At 50.4% G+C, this 15,624-nt stretch overlaps 1 protein-coding gene across 4 annotated transcripts in view; it reads right to left on the bottom strand.

The window, feature by feature from the left end:
• RFX2 (regulatory factor X2) overlaps positions 1-2,467 on the bottom strand; it is a 68,577-nt gene extending 66,110 nt beyond the window's left edge. For 2 of the 4 annotated variants that reach the window (XM_053999178.1, XM_053999179.1), the window contains exon 1: positions 2,357-2,463. The gene's annotated coding sequence lies outside the window, so the exon portion shown is untranslated. Of the gene's footprint in view, positions 1-2,356 lie in introns of all 4 variants that reach the window. The other 2 variants (XM_053999180.1, XM_053999176.1) reach the window with 2 other exon arrangements.
• Positions 2,468-15,624: the final 13,157 nt, after the last annotated feature.

The following is a 15,624-nucleotide window of genomic DNA, read 5'->3' as shown; positions in this document are numbered from 1 at the left end:
ATTTATAGGCCAAATCTACAAGTTTATATGGCAAGCCTACAAATTTATACGGCAATGCTACAAATTTATAAGGCAATGCTACAAATTTATAAGGCAATGTTACAAATTTATAAAGCAATGTTACAAATTTATAAGACAATGCTACAAAACACTCCTTGAGAGGGCGGATCTGATGCTAAAGGAAAAGACCCCAGAGTGCTGCCTGCAGTCTCACCCCCTCTCCAGGTGCTGCAGATTTCCCAGTGGCTCAGACCCCTCCCCAGGAGCTGAGCTGGCTCTCGGGGCCCCAGGGCAGGGACACGCTCCTGTGAGAGGAATTCATGAGATGCAAATGGCTCAGCAGGGAGATGCAAAGCAGGGGTGGCTGTGAGGGACCTGGCTCTGCCTTTCCTCTGTGGCAGTGGATGCTCCTATCCCCATCCCCGGGCGCACTGGGATCATTCCTGTTTTGCAAGCAGGGACAAAGAAATTCCAGCTGTCAACCCCTTCTGCCTGTGCTTTCAGCCTTCAGGCCAAGATCCTGTTGTTACCTGAGAACCCAGATTCCGATTAAAAAGATGAGCAGTTCCAAACCTCGTGGTTATGGGAACAGCTCTGACAACACCAACTCCAAACAACAAACCCCCGGAGCCTGCCCACAGCTGTGTAACCCCAAGGCAAACGCAACACATCTCACAGAATTCCGATACATCTCCCCTCCCCTGGGGGAGAGGTAAAGACACAGCTGGATGTGTTGGGTTTTTTTTAAATATGAGCTGAGATTTTCACGTATCCTACAAAGTCCTACAAGGTCCTGCTTTGGGGGTTTTGCCTCACCAGCCACCCAGAAATCAAACTGTTCATCCCAAACTCTCTCAGCAGACACAGTCAGAGGTTGATTCAACCCATCTTGAACGAGGGTAACCATGAAAGAGCCTCCCAAAATGCTTCCCCTTCTTCTAAAAATGCCACTTTAAAATAAAACCTGACACTGACCTGACTGAAGCAAACTCAGACTCAGACCGAAAAGTGAAACAGCAGAGACAGAGAGGGAAGCCCAGGAGCTTAAGGCTGGTATTTAGAGACGGATTTTTTTCTTTTCTCTAAGCCAGACGTTACTTTCTATTCTCAAATGATTTGTAACCAAGAGAGAGTTGAAAAGTTTGGGCAGAAGCAGATGCAAAAAGCCTCAACTAAATGATTCTGAAGCTGAGTTCTCGGTTTAACCTACCAGTTAAAAGCCTCAGTTTAAGGAAATTCCAAATGCAAAAAGGTAAACTAGATTTAACAATATTTAATAAAATTATTATTTATTCTGCTTTTTAATTAGTAAGTCTCGCCTCTTTCAACAGCAAAGCCAAAATAAAGGCTTCGGAGTGCTATCTAAGTACAAAGAATGGAAACATTTAATCAGGCAGCAGGAACTCACGCTTGAAACAGGCACGTCCACAAAATCCCACTCTAACAGGAGATGAATCTTGTTTCACAACACACTTTATTCAAAACCAACAGCAGAAACCACATCAAGAACAGGCGGCAGATGCTTGCAAATGGGTCTCGCTGCGATTTCCCCTCGTTTCTAAGACCGACTCGAAAGCGAGCGCCGGGATCTCCCAGCTCTGGCAAACTCCAGGCTCGAGCTGGAGTTGAAACCACCTCCCTCCACCCCCAAAGAGGAGGAGGAGGAGCGCTCGGGGGGGTCGGGGACAGCGCGGGGAGGGGGACGGGGACAGCGGGAAGAGAGGGACGGGGACAGCATGGAGAGAGGGAGAGCACGGAAAGACGGAAAGCACGGAGAAGGGCACGGGTATAGAACGGAGCGGTGCCGACTCCGACCCCAGCGGAGCGGCTGCCCTGGGCCCCCTCCCGACCCTGAGCGGACACTTCGGGGCTCGCACCCCGCGGACCGGGTGGGACCCCCCGGCAGCGCCGCGTCCCCGCCGCCCGCGGAGCCGGGAGCGGCGGAGCCCCGGGCAGCCCCGCGGAGCCGGGAGCGGCGGAGCCCCGGGCAGCCCCGCGGAGCCGGGAGCGGCGGAGCGCGGGGGCCGCGGCCCCCCCGCCGGCCGGGCGGTGTCGGTTCCCGTGCCCGGGCGGGGCCGCGCTGCGGGCGGTGCCCCGGGGCAGCGGCACCGGCCCGGGGAGGGGGAGCCCGGGGCGGTTCGGCGGCGCCGCCTCCGCCGCTCCCCCGCTCCCAACTTTCCGGGGGCGGCGCGAGCGGCGCCCCCCGCCCCGGCGCGCAGCGGGACCGCGCATCCCGCGCCGGGACAAGCGGGGTCGGCGCCGCCGGCCCGGCGGAGGACGCGGAGACCGCGCACATCCCTGCACCCGCCCCGGCCGCGGTCCCACATCCAGCCCGCCACGGGGCGGCCCCGCTCACCTGCCGTCCCCGCCGGGTGCCGCGGGCTGCGCTGGGCTCCGGCCGCCGGGGCCGCGCGTTGCCGCCGTTGGCAAGTAACAGTCTCCAGGGCTACGGTCACTATGGCGCCGGGCGCCGGGTCTCGAGGCAACTGTTGCTACCCCGGCCCCGCGCGTCACCGCCCGGCCCCGCCCCGAGGAGGCGTGCCCAGCGCTTCACCGCTTCCCATTGGCGCGGCGCCCGCCCGTCACGCGGAGGGGAGGGACGCGCGGCGGGAGGACCAATGGCGTGGCGGAGGGGGGCGTGGCCAGCGGTTGGCGCGCGGTTTGGCGCCTCGGCGCGGGGCGGGGCCGGGCGCGTGACGCGCGCGCGCGCGCGAGGGTGGGGGGAGGGCGGTGAGGGGGGGGGGCGAGGGGGCGGGGCCGGCCCGGTGAGTTCGCCGCAATAAATCACCCCCTAAAAAAAAAATAAATTAAAAGAAAAAAGTTTATTTTCCCGCTGTTAAACATTACGAAAGGGCGGGCCGCCGCTGGGGGTTGCTGCGGTTTTATTTCGCTGCCCCTTTCCCACGTGACATCAAGCCGTCGTCATGGCGACGGGGCGTGACGTCACCGACAACAACGCGCGGGTGGGGAAAGCGCGGTTTGGGGCGAATCGGGGGAATATCGGTGAATTGCTGCTCCCTCCCGCCCGGGCTGCGGCTCCGGCAGCGCCCGGAGCTCGGGGGGATGCGCGGGACGGGGGAGAAGCGGCAGCAGCGCCCTGGGGACACAAAATGGTCACGCAGGGCCAGCCGGACCGAGCCCGGGGCTGGGATGGCGAGCCCGGGGCTGGGATGGCGAGCTCGGAGCTGGGATGGCGAGCCCGGAGCTGGGATGGCGAACCCGGGGCTGGGATGGCGAGCCCAGAGCTGGGATGGCGAGCTCGGAGCTGGGATGGCGAGCCCGGGGCTGGGACCGAGCCCGGGGCTGGGATGGCGAGCTCGGAGCTGGGATGGCGAGCCCAGAGTGGGATAGCGAGCCCAGGGCTGGGATGGCGAGCCCGGGGCTGGGACCGAGCCCGGGGCTGGGATGGCGAGCCCGGGGCTGGGACCGAGCCCGGGGCTGGGATGGCGAGCCCGGTGCTGGGATGGCGAGCTCGGAGCTGGGATGGTGAACCCGGGGCTGGGATGGCGAGCCCGGGGCTGGGATGGCGAGCCCAGGGCTGGAATGGCGAGCGCGATGCTGGGATGGCGAGCCCGGGGCTGGGATGGCGAGCCCGGGGCTGGGATGGCGAGCTCGGAGCTGGGATAGCGAGACCAGAGCTGGGATGACGAGCCCGGTGCTGGGATGGCGAGTCCGGGGCTGGGATAGCGAGCCTAGGGCTGGGATGACGAGCCCGATGCTGGGATGGCGAGCCCGGGGCTGGGATGGCGAGCCCGGGGCTGGAATGGCGAGTCCAGGGCTGGGATGGCGAGCCCGGGGCTGGGATGGCGGCAGGAGAACGTGGAACTGCCGGAGAGTGTCCAGAGAGAGCCCTGGGGATGCTCCGGCGCTGGCAGAGCTGGGGGTGCTGCCCTGGACAAGAAAAGGCTCCGGGGAGAGCTCAGAGCCCCTTGCAGATCCCAAGCCCTGGGATTTAAAGCCAAGGTGTTTGAGCAGTGCCCTTGATTTCAGTGAGAACAGAAATGTGTTCAGGTGTGTTCCGTTTTTGGGGAACCAGGGCTGGAACCAGGAATTGGGGCTGAAATAATCTGCTTTGCTTCTCTGCTCTGGAGCCAGGCTGGGAGAGCTGTGGGTGCTCCCCTGGAGAGGAGAAGCTCCAGGGAGAGCTCAGAGCCCCTGGCAGGGCCTGAAGGGGCTCCAGGAGAGCTGGAGAGGGACTGGGGACAAGGCCTGGAGGGACAGGACCCAGGGAATGGCTTCCCATTGGAAAAGTGACATTTAGATGGGGGAAAAAAAATCCCATTTCGATGGGATATTGGGCAGGAATTGTTCCCTGGCACAGCCCCTGGATCCCTGGCAGTGCCCAAGGCCAGGCTGGATGGGTCTTCACTCCCCACATCCCCTCCTGTTTTATTTTGTCAGTGAAACCCAGCCCAGGCTCCGGGTCGCTCTCATATTTTTTGAATGCAGGTGCTGCCAAGGAAAGCAGCATTTTTTATAAAGCTTTACGGAATATCTCTGTTTGTGGGGGTTTTATGGGTTTTTCCCCTACAGTTAAACTCAGCAGAATCCCCACCACTTGCTCTGAAAAATCCCCGTCAGGTGTTTCACAATTTCCAGGATCACTTTCCTGACAGGCAATAATAAAAAAAAAAAAAAAAAAAAAGCTTTTATGATGTATTTTTTTCTGCAACGTTTTCTGAAAAGTATGTCCCAGCCTCAGCCAAGGAAGTGTGTGGAGTTTGTACCCATGGAGACTCCAATAACACAGCCTGCTCCAAACACCACAGGATTATTACTTTTCTTACCTAACGCTTTGGGAAAGGAGTTACTGGAAAAGGAAGTGACTGAGTGAGGCAATTTAAATTGGAGACGCTGGTTAGAGTGCAGATTTGGGGTTGCTGCTCCTGCTTTTGGGAGATTACCACGAGAATTACACTGGGAAAATTCATGGAGTTGTGTGTCTGACCACCACTGAGTGAGCTTTTGAGAAGGGGGAGAAAAATAATTCTCTCAGGAAAAATTTTTCCTGAGAAAAATAATTCTTGTTCTTAATGGGTTGTAGATGCTTAAGCCAGAGATATTTAAAAAGAACAACTTTTAGGTGAGTGACACATACAGTAAAAGAGAAAATAGAGGTGGAATAGTTTTTTAAAAACCACCTAGTACACATAAACATCCACCTTTACTCCTGGAAACTGAGAGCAGATTAATAAATTTGCCTTAAACACTCCTGTTGTGTTTGAAGGTTGTTCTCATTCCTTCCCTCAGTCTCTTGCTTTACAAATGAAGCAATCCTCTGGTTTCCTGCTGGAAAAGCCCAGACCTTTCCTAAAAAACACTCAATAAACAGCAATTTTTTAAATCCTGTGGTCACTTGTTCCTGCTTGAGCAGGAAGAAATATATTGGCTTTGGCCACACTGAATTGCACCATGCTGGTTTTGAATTGTCACTCAAATCTACCAGGAGCTGAATGAAATTCCTCAGCCCTCTCCCCTTTAATATCAGCTCCAATGTGTTATTGCAGCTCTGTTACCTTTAATTTTTAGGGCACAATTCCCCACTGAACAGCGAAAAGAAATGTAAAACACATTTGGGCGTGCTCCTGTTCTTCCCAAAGTGCCAATTACTGAGTGAACCCCAAAGCAGAGGTGCCAACAACATCCTGAAAGTCACAGAACCACAGAGCCATTGAGGCTGGAAAAGCCCTCTGAGATCTTCAAACCCAACCACCAGCTCTGTCCCCAGGTGCCACAGCCATCTCTGAACACTTGATAAAGCTTGAAATTTTTGATAACGCCCAGCACAACTTTGGGAAACCCTGCAGCCCACGCGGGTCAGGCAGAATCACCACAGCACTTTTATTTTTAATTATTTTAAATTTATTTTTAATTGTCTGCCATCTCTTGTGCCCAGCTGATCACTGAGATGAATTTTTCTTTGTTTTTTCCAGCCTGTTCATGAGCCAGATCTCACTCCTCTCACAGTACCAGGGTCTGGGGAAGGGGATTAATTTCAAAAAGTTGTCAAGAAAGAGAAGTTTGATTTTTCTCTTCCTTTTCTTTTCTCCCAGCTTGCTGCAGCTGTCTCTGCTACCCACAGGAGGGCACGTTCCTCAAAGCAAACTGGAATTCAGCTCAAACCCAATCCCGCCCAAAGGATCTCATTGATTGACTTGATTTCACTAAAGGGAGGTTTTGACAGAAAAATAGTGTTCTGATGAAAGCAAATTCCTTGTAAAGGTAGCAAGTTCAAAGGGATCCTTTGAAATATCGTGTTTATCCATGAAAAATATTGTTGGTTTGGGTGCTGGAAATGAAACTATTCCTTTAAATTGTTTCCTGTGTGAAAAAATATTCCCAGAGGGTTAAAAATGAAATAAATAAAAAAATTACATTTGGGATTTTTGCTTAAAGAAAAGTTTGCTTGTTTTAAATGGGAGAATCCCCATTCCAAACAGGGACCAAACAGCACTTTCCTACCTGGGAGATTTCTGTGTCAGCGTCCTCCCATCCTTGGAGGTGTTTTCCAATCCTAACTATTCTGTGTTCCAGCCCTGACAATAACCCCAATGGTTCTTCTCTCCGTGCTGTTTTCCTGCTGAGTGAGCTCAGTGCAGAGCACTGGGAGGCTCAGCTGGTGCCTCTCGGTGTCCCCTGTCCCACGGGATCAACAGCAGCATCCCATGCAGGTTGTGAGGATCATCCCATCTGTGAACATGGATTTTCCCTTTCATATATCGGTGCTAAAAGGAAATTTCAAGATCATTTCATTAACAATAATTTCAATTTGTGGTGCACATGAACAGGTCCTGGTTTTGCAGGCAGGGAGTCACTCAAGGGCTGCACTTAGGAAATAAATCTCTATTTAATCTCCATTTCCAAGGAAATTCCAATGGGACTGGTGCAAACTGCAGCTTTTCCTGCCACACTGCTTGGGCACAGCCCTGGCTGAGCTGCTGCTCCCAGCACAGCCCCAGGGCTGTGTTTTCTGCACCACAAACTCCTGACCTTGCTGCTGCTCAGACAACAACATTCCCCAGTGCTTTTGGCTGGGCTTGAGAGGGGAAATCTGTTGAGTGTGGCTGTGCCAAGGCCAGGCTGGAATTTCCCTGCCCTGCTCTGCCCACGCCTCTCTCCAGCAGGACAGTGAATCCCAGGCTGTTATGGGATGTCTGTCCAGCAGGACAGTGAATCCCAGGCTGTTCTGGGATGTCACACTAACAGGACAGTGAATCCCAGGCTGTTATGGGATGTCACACTAACAGGACAGTGAATCCCAGGCTGTTATGGGATGTCTGTCCATCAGGACAGTGAATCCCAGGCTGTTATGGGATGTTTGTCCATCAGGACAGTGAATCCCAGGCTGTTATGGGATGTCTGTTCTGGGATGTCTGTCCATCAGGACAATGAATCCCAGGCTGTTATGGGATGTCTGTTCTGGGATGTCTGTCCATCAGGACAATGAATCCCAGGCTGTTATGGGATCTCTCTCCAGCAGGACAATGAATCCCAGGCTGTTATGGGATGTCTGTCCATCAGGACAGTGAATCCCAGGCTGTTATGGGATCACTCTCCATCAGGACAGTGAATCCCAGGCTGTTATGGGATGTTTGTCCATCAGGACAATGAATCCCAGGCTGTTATGGGATGTCTGTCCTCTCCTGGCAGTGGCCCAGAGCATTTTTTTCCTCAGCCTTGCCCAGCCTGGAAGCAAACAGGTGCGTGCTGAAGGTGGGAGAAAGAAGAGAGGATGTTCAGCCCTTCCTGTGCTCTTTTTTCCTGTCTCCCTTGGGTTGTATCCCAACAATCCCTGGCAAAGGCTTCCCTGCACAACGTGGGATTTGGGAAGGTCACTCTTCTCACCTCACATCTTCCCCCTAACAAGTTTTTAGCCCAGCTAAAACCCCAAATGCTCTCTTTTCCCCCACCCTGGAAATTTCCTTTTACAAGATTTAAAGGACCAAGCATTTATCTGCAGTTTTATCTGTTTGGTTTGGCTGTAGCTGCCTGGAAATTCCACAAAAAACACTGGATAAAGTCATGGAAAAAAAACACACCAGTGCCTGTGGGTTTTTGTGTGCCACTCCCTGCAGGGAGCTGCAGCTCCTGAGCCCACAGGAGGAGGATGTGTCCACAGCTTGGATGAAATCAAGTGCAGTCACATTGAGATGACTGAATCCATGCAGCTCCTGCCAGCACAGCTTCTGTGCAATGAGACCCTCAGTGGCTGAACAGCCCCTGTGCAGGGTTGAAATGGAATTTCTGCACAAAGCACAGCTTTTCTGGGCAGCGAGTTGGAATGAGGCTCCTCTCTGTTGTAGTTGAGACAGAGACAACACAAAGCAGCACACTCCATTTTCAGAAGGCTTCAAACCTGTTTTTATTACAGCATGCATGCTTTTTGTACATTCTTACACAGCTCGTAAGTTTACAATTTACTCATTGGTGATGAGACAAACAAAGTGTTTATTGGTACAGACAGTTGCAGGTTTCTCTATTTATCCTCTTGCTTTCTTGGTTTCTATGTCAACAACCTTGGTAGAAAATTCTGTCAGGGATAAACCTGGATCCTCTTCTCAAACCTCTCCCTGGCTCACGGAAGTGGCTGTAAAACCTCTTGCACACCTCTCATTTCCACAGGTGCTCAAACAGAGTGCCCAGGAGCCTTGGGGGAGTGGTGGACAGGAGCAAAGTGAAGGTCTGGCTGATGTGCTGGGGAGGGGGGCACAAAATCAACCAAACACACAGTGAAGGCACCTTCAGCACCTGCAAGGCAGCGAGGAAGAGCCTCTGGAGCACCTGGAGAGAACCTTCCTCATCACACTGCTGCTCCAGACCCTTCCCCAGCTTCATTCCCTTCCCTGGACACGCTCCAGCCCCTCCACGTCCTTCTAATCATGAGGGGCCCAAAACAACCCAGGATTTGAGGTGTGACCCCAGCAGTGCCCAGCACAGGGGGACACTCACTGGTCCTGCTGGCCACTGGCACAAGCCAGGTCTTCTTGGCCCCCTGGGCACACTGCTGGAAGCCTGGAATGTGAATATTGAGCAAAAAAATGTTTGGTTTGTTGATATGGGGAAGCTCAACATCCTGGTGCCTGTGAGCGTCTTAAAGCTCTGTAACTGTTTCACTCCGGTGAGTTTATGTTTAAAAACCACAGCAGGTGATTAAGTGGCCCTGTGGATTATTAACATTTCAGGCTGAATTGCAGGTGCAGAGGTCTTGCACCTCACTGCAGCTCAGTCAACTGTTGGAGCCCAGGTCACTGAGAATTTCAGACTTTCTGTGCTGCCAGGCACTGACCCCCAGGAGAGCACTGCATTGACCTGAGGCCATGGAGAAGCTTCCAAAATGGAATGATAGAACTGGGATTGTGGGTGTGGAGTTTGAATAGAAGTGTGGAATGTCACAGGATGGGAAACTTAGAGTTGAAGGTTTCAGAATACAGTAATATATATAAAGCAAGATGGAGGTTTTAGGGAAGAGGCTTCTTCTTGTTCTTGTTCTTGTTCTTGTTCTTGTTCTTGTTCTTGTTCTTGTTCTTGTTCTTCTTCTTGTTCTTCTTGTTCTTCTTCTTCTTCCTTCTTCTTTCTTCTTCTTTCTTCTTCTTTCTTCTTCTTTCTTCTTCTTTCTTCTTCTTTCTTCTCCTTCTCCTTCTCCTTCTCCTTCTCCTTCTCCTTCTCCTTCTCCTTCTCCTTCTCCTTCTCCTTCTCCTTCTCCTTCTCCTCCATGGGTTTGGGAGGTATTTTGTACTTGGACAGAAAAGTCCTCACTGCAGGCCATGAGTGATTGGTTATTGGGTTAATTTTGGAAGCCTCAGGTCAAATGCAGTGTTCTCTTGGGGGTCAGTGCCTGTCAGCACAGAAAGTCTGGAATTCTCAGCAGCCAGGGCTCCAACAGTCATCCATCAGCAGAAAGTTGTCAGCTTGTGCTGTCCCCTGGCTCCGGGAGTGGCACCTGGCCTGTGTCACCAAGGGACAGGGCTGCTTTCCGTGTCACTATCTCTGGCTACACATCCATCCTTTTCCTGTTACAACACAGCTTCACATGGGAAATGCAAAGATAGAAACTTCCACAGACACAGGAGGGTTTGATCTGCAGCCTTGGAAGAAGCTGGGATAGATGTAAAAATACAATACACAGATATTAAGCAGAAAAATCATAAACTTATGTTCCTACAGTTGTAAGTAAGAATATGCCTTAAGTAAGTGAGAAACTGCGTTGGTAAGATGGTGAAGGGTTTGTAATGTAGGAAACTTTACTGATAAGATGGTGAAAGATTTATAATGTAGAAAACTATATTGATAAGATGTTGAAAAGTTTATAATGTATGGCTGTAATTGTATAGAGTAGCTAAGAGTTTAGAAGTTTTAATAGAAGCACATGTGTGTATGTGTGATAATAGCCCATTGGATAAAAGTATCCACAGTGCAGTAGAAGAAAGTAAAGGTGATAGGTTACAAAAGCAAAATTTAAAAAAAAATTAAATAAATAACTATTTTTTAAAAATAAAAACTTTGTGGCAATTGTGCATTGGATTAGAAAGTTCTATATTGTCTTGTAACAAAGAACTTGTGACCATTTTGAGCTATGGCCGACTCCTTGCTCCTTTAAATTCTCACAGCCTCTGAGACTGATGTTTATTTGAACAATAAATCATTTTTAGCCCCACTGTGGTCCCATCCCTTCATGAAAAGCTTCAGAGGGGAGGGCAGCCAGGGCACAGCCTGGTTCTGCCTGGCAAACATTGTCACACCACTGCCACAAAGCCCCTTGGCTTGGGCAGGGGGGAGCAGCCCATTGCTCTCAGCCTCCAGCAGTGAGAGAAAAGACAGAATTCCATTTTTACTGAAGCTCTGGAGGCGCAATTGGATTTTTTTTTTTTCTCCATGCAGCTTCTGTATCCACCCCATTTTAGAGCAAATGGCTTTCCAGCAAATTCTTTTCCAAAACTGGGATTACCTGTGGGCATAGATAGCATTGCAGTTTGGTTTAAGTTTAATGTTCAGAGGATATAGGCATGGCCTCTGAAGTGAGGTGATATCTAACATCAAACTAAATCATTATACAGTCAAGAAATCCTAATTCTCCACTGCTTTTCAGGCTTTATAAAAATGTATTCCACACACTACACTTTGCATATTGCATAAACAGCTTTTGCTTGCTCTGTGTTGTTTCAAAATCCATGTGTGTGCAGTTTCTAATGAGTTTAAAAAAAAATTTAAAAGGAGTTTATGCCCATGACAGGCCAGGGCAAATAGTTTTTGCCCTGTTTTATTTATGAGAATTGCAGAAGAGTCATTTAATCATAGGGGCAGATAAAGGTCACTTATCAGCTGCTGTGTCCTGCTGATGAGTCCTTGGCTTTGTTGATTTATGACAGCTGGGAGTTGGATATTAATCTAGAGCATAATTTGGTGGGGATTTTAGTGTGTGTGTCTTTTTGTTGTGCTTAGGTGCTTTGGGGCTGTGGGGTTTTTTTGGGTTTTTCCAGTATTTCCCACACCTATTTGCTGTAGACTCTTTCACATGACCAGAAAAGATGTTGCAAGTCCTTGATGGGAAAGTCACCATGAGCAGTTTAAGCCTGGAAATGACTCAGGTATAAAGAGACTTCTGTCTGCCTTCCTGCCAGTGGCCACGTGGTTTCCAGCCTGTTTCCTCATCACATTTATCTTCTCCTTGTGTCCAGCTGCAAGTGGAAATTGCTGAAATATTTTATTGCCCCCCCACGCCCCGTTATCTTCCAAGTCAATGTCCTGAGGTGCAACAACTTGGGTTGAGTCACTTGCCACCAGTGACTCTGGAACTGGGAATTTGGGAGTGTTATCAGAGGAGTCCTAGCCCAGAATAGCTCCCAGATCCAGGGCCAGGGCTGGTGATAGAAGTGAAAATTATGTAACCTGGGTTGGGTAATTCAGATGGGCAGACAGGGCTTGTTCTGTTCCACTGAAGAAGAAATTTCCACTCTCTGTGTCCACAGCTGCACGAAGAGATGATGCTTTGCTTGAGGTAGGAAAGGAAAGAACCTGCAAATGGAAATTGCACTGGGGTGATGTTCTGTAGGGCACAGGAAATCTGGGGCTGAGGTAAAGAAGAAGCAGCAGCCAGCCCATGTCTCACTATCAAACCTGCACCAGAGCTCCTACCCTCAGTGACGTGGTGTGACATGCACAAATCTGGAATCCCACAGCCCCAGTCTGAATGTATCCTGGGCCTTTGCTCTTCTCCTGGTGTTCTTCTTTGTGGGAAGTGAATTTGTTGGGAATTTTTAAAGCTTAATAGAAGGTTTACATAGTATGTATTTGTATGTAAACTTTGAGGTAAGAAATGGTAACTTAGAAATGTAATAGAGTAAGACAAGCATTGTTAAGAGAGAAATAGAATTGGAAATTCTGATTGTAATAGCATGAATTATGATATCTATATTGTCTCACCCTTCACATGAGACTGAAAATGCAATAAAAGTTTTTAAAACAGCTTTCAGTTACCCCATCTCTAAGTCAGAAAAGAGCATAATCCAGCACTTCTCTTGTAGGGACAGCTCTGTCCCTGCTGGCATCTCCCCCTGCCTTAGTCATGTGAAATACCTGGAAATGTCAAGGTGAGGCAGAAACACGAAGACATCATGGAATTATTTAAGTTAGAAAAGACCCTTAAAATCACCAAAACCAATAATCTAGCACTGCCAGCCTCCCACTAAACCATGTCCCTAAGTGCCACATCTCCACATCCTTTAAACCCCCCCAGGAGTGTGAATGCACTTTGGAAAAAAGTGACTTTAATCACAGAGGTAAAAATCTGTAACATCCCAGCACAGGCAGCCCAGACACTGCTGTAACTCACCCAGGATCATGAGCTGAAGGTTTTGTGTGTGTTCTCACCACAGATTTCCCGACAGGAACAAAATGTTGGAGGTTTTGATCCTCCCCTCGAGGTCGAGCCTGTGTTACCAGCAGAGCTGGAGGCTGCTGAACCTGCAGCCACCTCCTCTCTCCTGATCTTGTGTCACAAGGAGTGACAATCCAGCCAAGGCAGGGTCAGCTGGGAAAGAAAGACACTGGGCTTTTAATTAAGAGCTTTTATGTAATAAATTCAGATTCAACCCCATATAAAGTAATAAGGAAAGGAATTTGTTTCTGTTATGTCTTATTTAGGTGCATGGAGATAAATATTCCACTCTATTGCCATAGTTTAAGTTTTGCACTGCATGAGGGATACATGACATAGGATTTAATGAGATATTCTATTATTTTGCAGCATTTTTTTCACCAAAGCAGGAGAAGAAAATAATACAGATAGGCAAGAGACAGAGATAAGTCCAACTATAGGTCTATAAAATAAACTCTGATTCCTATCTTACCTCCACGCTGTTGCACTCCTTACATTTCAGTCTACTTTTTCTACACATTTTCATTTGAGTTAACATTACTTTCTGGAGACAAAACCATATCCCATAAATACCACATCACTCCAAATGACCTGGAGGTGACACAGGAATGCATCCAGGTGGGTTTGAGGTGTCTCCAGAGAGGGAGACTCCACATCCTCCGTGGGCAGCTGGACCACCCTCAGTGTAAAGAAGTTTTTCATCACGTTGAGGGGTTTCTCTTGTGTTTTAGTTTGTACCCATGACTCCTTGTCCTGTCACTGGGCACCACTGAGCAGTGGCACCATCCTCTGGACACCCCTTGGAGATATTTATATATTTATATAGCATTGATGGGATTCTCTCAAGCTGCCCCAAGGGAAATATAGGTTGGATATTAGGAAGAAGTTTTTTCCAGAAAGGGTGATAAAGTTCTGGAATGGCTGCCCAGGGAGGTGGTGGAGTGCCCATCCCTGGATGTGTTTAACAAAGCCTGGATGTGGCACTGGGTGCCAGGGCTCAGTTGAGGTGCTGAGGCTGGGTTGGACTCGATGATCTTGGAGGTCTCTTCCAACCCAGTGATTCTGTGAATTCTGTGATTCTGTGAATTCTCTCTCAGCCCTCTCTTCTCTGCACTAACCAGGCCCAGCTCCCACAGTCTCTCCTCATCACTGAGATGCTCCAGACTCCTCATCATCTTTGTGGCTTTCACTGGATCCTCTCCAGTAGCTCCTTGTCCTTCTTGAACCGTGGAGCCAGGACTGGACACGGCTCCAGATGTGCCTCACTAGGACCAAGGGGCAGGATCACTCCTGCCCTGCTGGCCACACTCTTCCCAATGCCCCCAGCGTCCCACTGTCCCTCCAGGGTTGTAATCCCCTCCACTGGCTCACCCCCAGCCTGTCCTGGTCCTGGTTCCTTCCCTTTCCTGGAGCTGCCAGGGCCACCCTGCTCCTGGTGCCCCAGGAAACGAGAGCCCTGTGGCTCCACAGGAGTTAATCCTGGCAAACACAGAGCCAGCAAAGGAGCTGTTTGACCAGAGGCAGCTCTGGTGCATTTGCTATTCCAAGCTCAACAGCTCCCTGCTTGTTTATAAAGGGCTGTGCCAATCAATAATAACTGCAATCAATAATAACTCTGAGCTATCAGCCCCTCTCCTGCCTGGGGCAGGGGTGCCCAAGGACCACCTGTGCCCATCTCTGCTCTTCACCACCAGCGTGGTCCCCTTTGGCCCCAGAACCAGCAGGGGCTCAGCAAACACCACAGGATTTACCTTGGGAGTGATGCAACCTCAGTTTGTTGGACAAGGACACGGGCAGCACATAAAAAACAGCTCACCCGAGGTAATCTGTGAGCTCAGGGAATGGCCAAAAATAGATCTGGTGACTCCTGCCACTTGAGTTAACCTTTGGGCTGTGCCCCTGGAGCTCTCCTTGGTTCACTGGGATTTGCATTCCCCTTGTCAGCACAGCAGGTCCTGGCTGAGGACCAGGGCAGGCTGGAGTATGAGGGTCAGGACTCTGAATTTTACAGATCTCACCAACTTCCAGGCTGCTGTTTTGTCTTGCTCTCCAAAATAAATTCGCCATCTGAGTGAGAATGGAGCCACCTTGGAGGGGCTGCAGAGAGGTGAGAGAGCTGGGGCGAGGTGGGAACGTGGAGGAGCTGCAAGGGAAGGCTCAGAGTGCAGGAGAACCAACACAGCCAGAACTGGAGGTGCCTGGGCCAGAGGACAGCTCGGGGCTCCTGAGGCTGCCCTGGCCCTGCTGTCCTGCTCTGCTGGGGCTGTTTTACAGCTGCAATATCCCCAGCACTGCTCTGTCCTCTGGCCCTGCTGCTGCTCCAGCTGCAGCCTGACCTTCTGGCAGGAGCTGCCCTAATTACATATTCCTTAGGTTTGCTCATCAGCCTGAGTGGTGTGAACCAAACCCTCCCCTCCCTGTGTGAGTGGGGAATGTCTCTGGGCAGTGGGAGGAGGCAGAGAAGAATTCACAGGGAAAAAAAAACAATGGCTTGGAATTCTTGGTCTGCACCAGGAAAATAGCAGGAATAATTCATTTCACAGCTACAGCTGTTTTCCTAACAGGATAAACAAAATCCTGGCTTTTCTGCAGCTTTATCAGCCAGGAACGACTGAGAACAGTTACATGGATCCACCTGATCATAACCCTTAAAAATACAGTAATAAATAAATCAATATGCGCTGTTGGACTGCAGCTTAAACAAGCAAGACCCAGGGAGGGCAGGAGATGGTGGAGCTGCACCAGACCAC

This window comes from Vidua macroura, chromosome 26 (assembly GCF_024509145.1).
Source record: "Vidua macroura isolate BioBank_ID:100142 chromosome 26, ASM2450914v1, whole genome shotgun sequence".
In the NCBI taxonomy this organism is placed as follows: Eukaryota; Metazoa; Chordata; class Aves; order Passeriformes; family Viduidae; genus Vidua; species Vidua macroura.
Note: the sequence above shows the minus strand (reverse complement) of the source record. Positions and strands in the feature narration are given on the sequence as shown.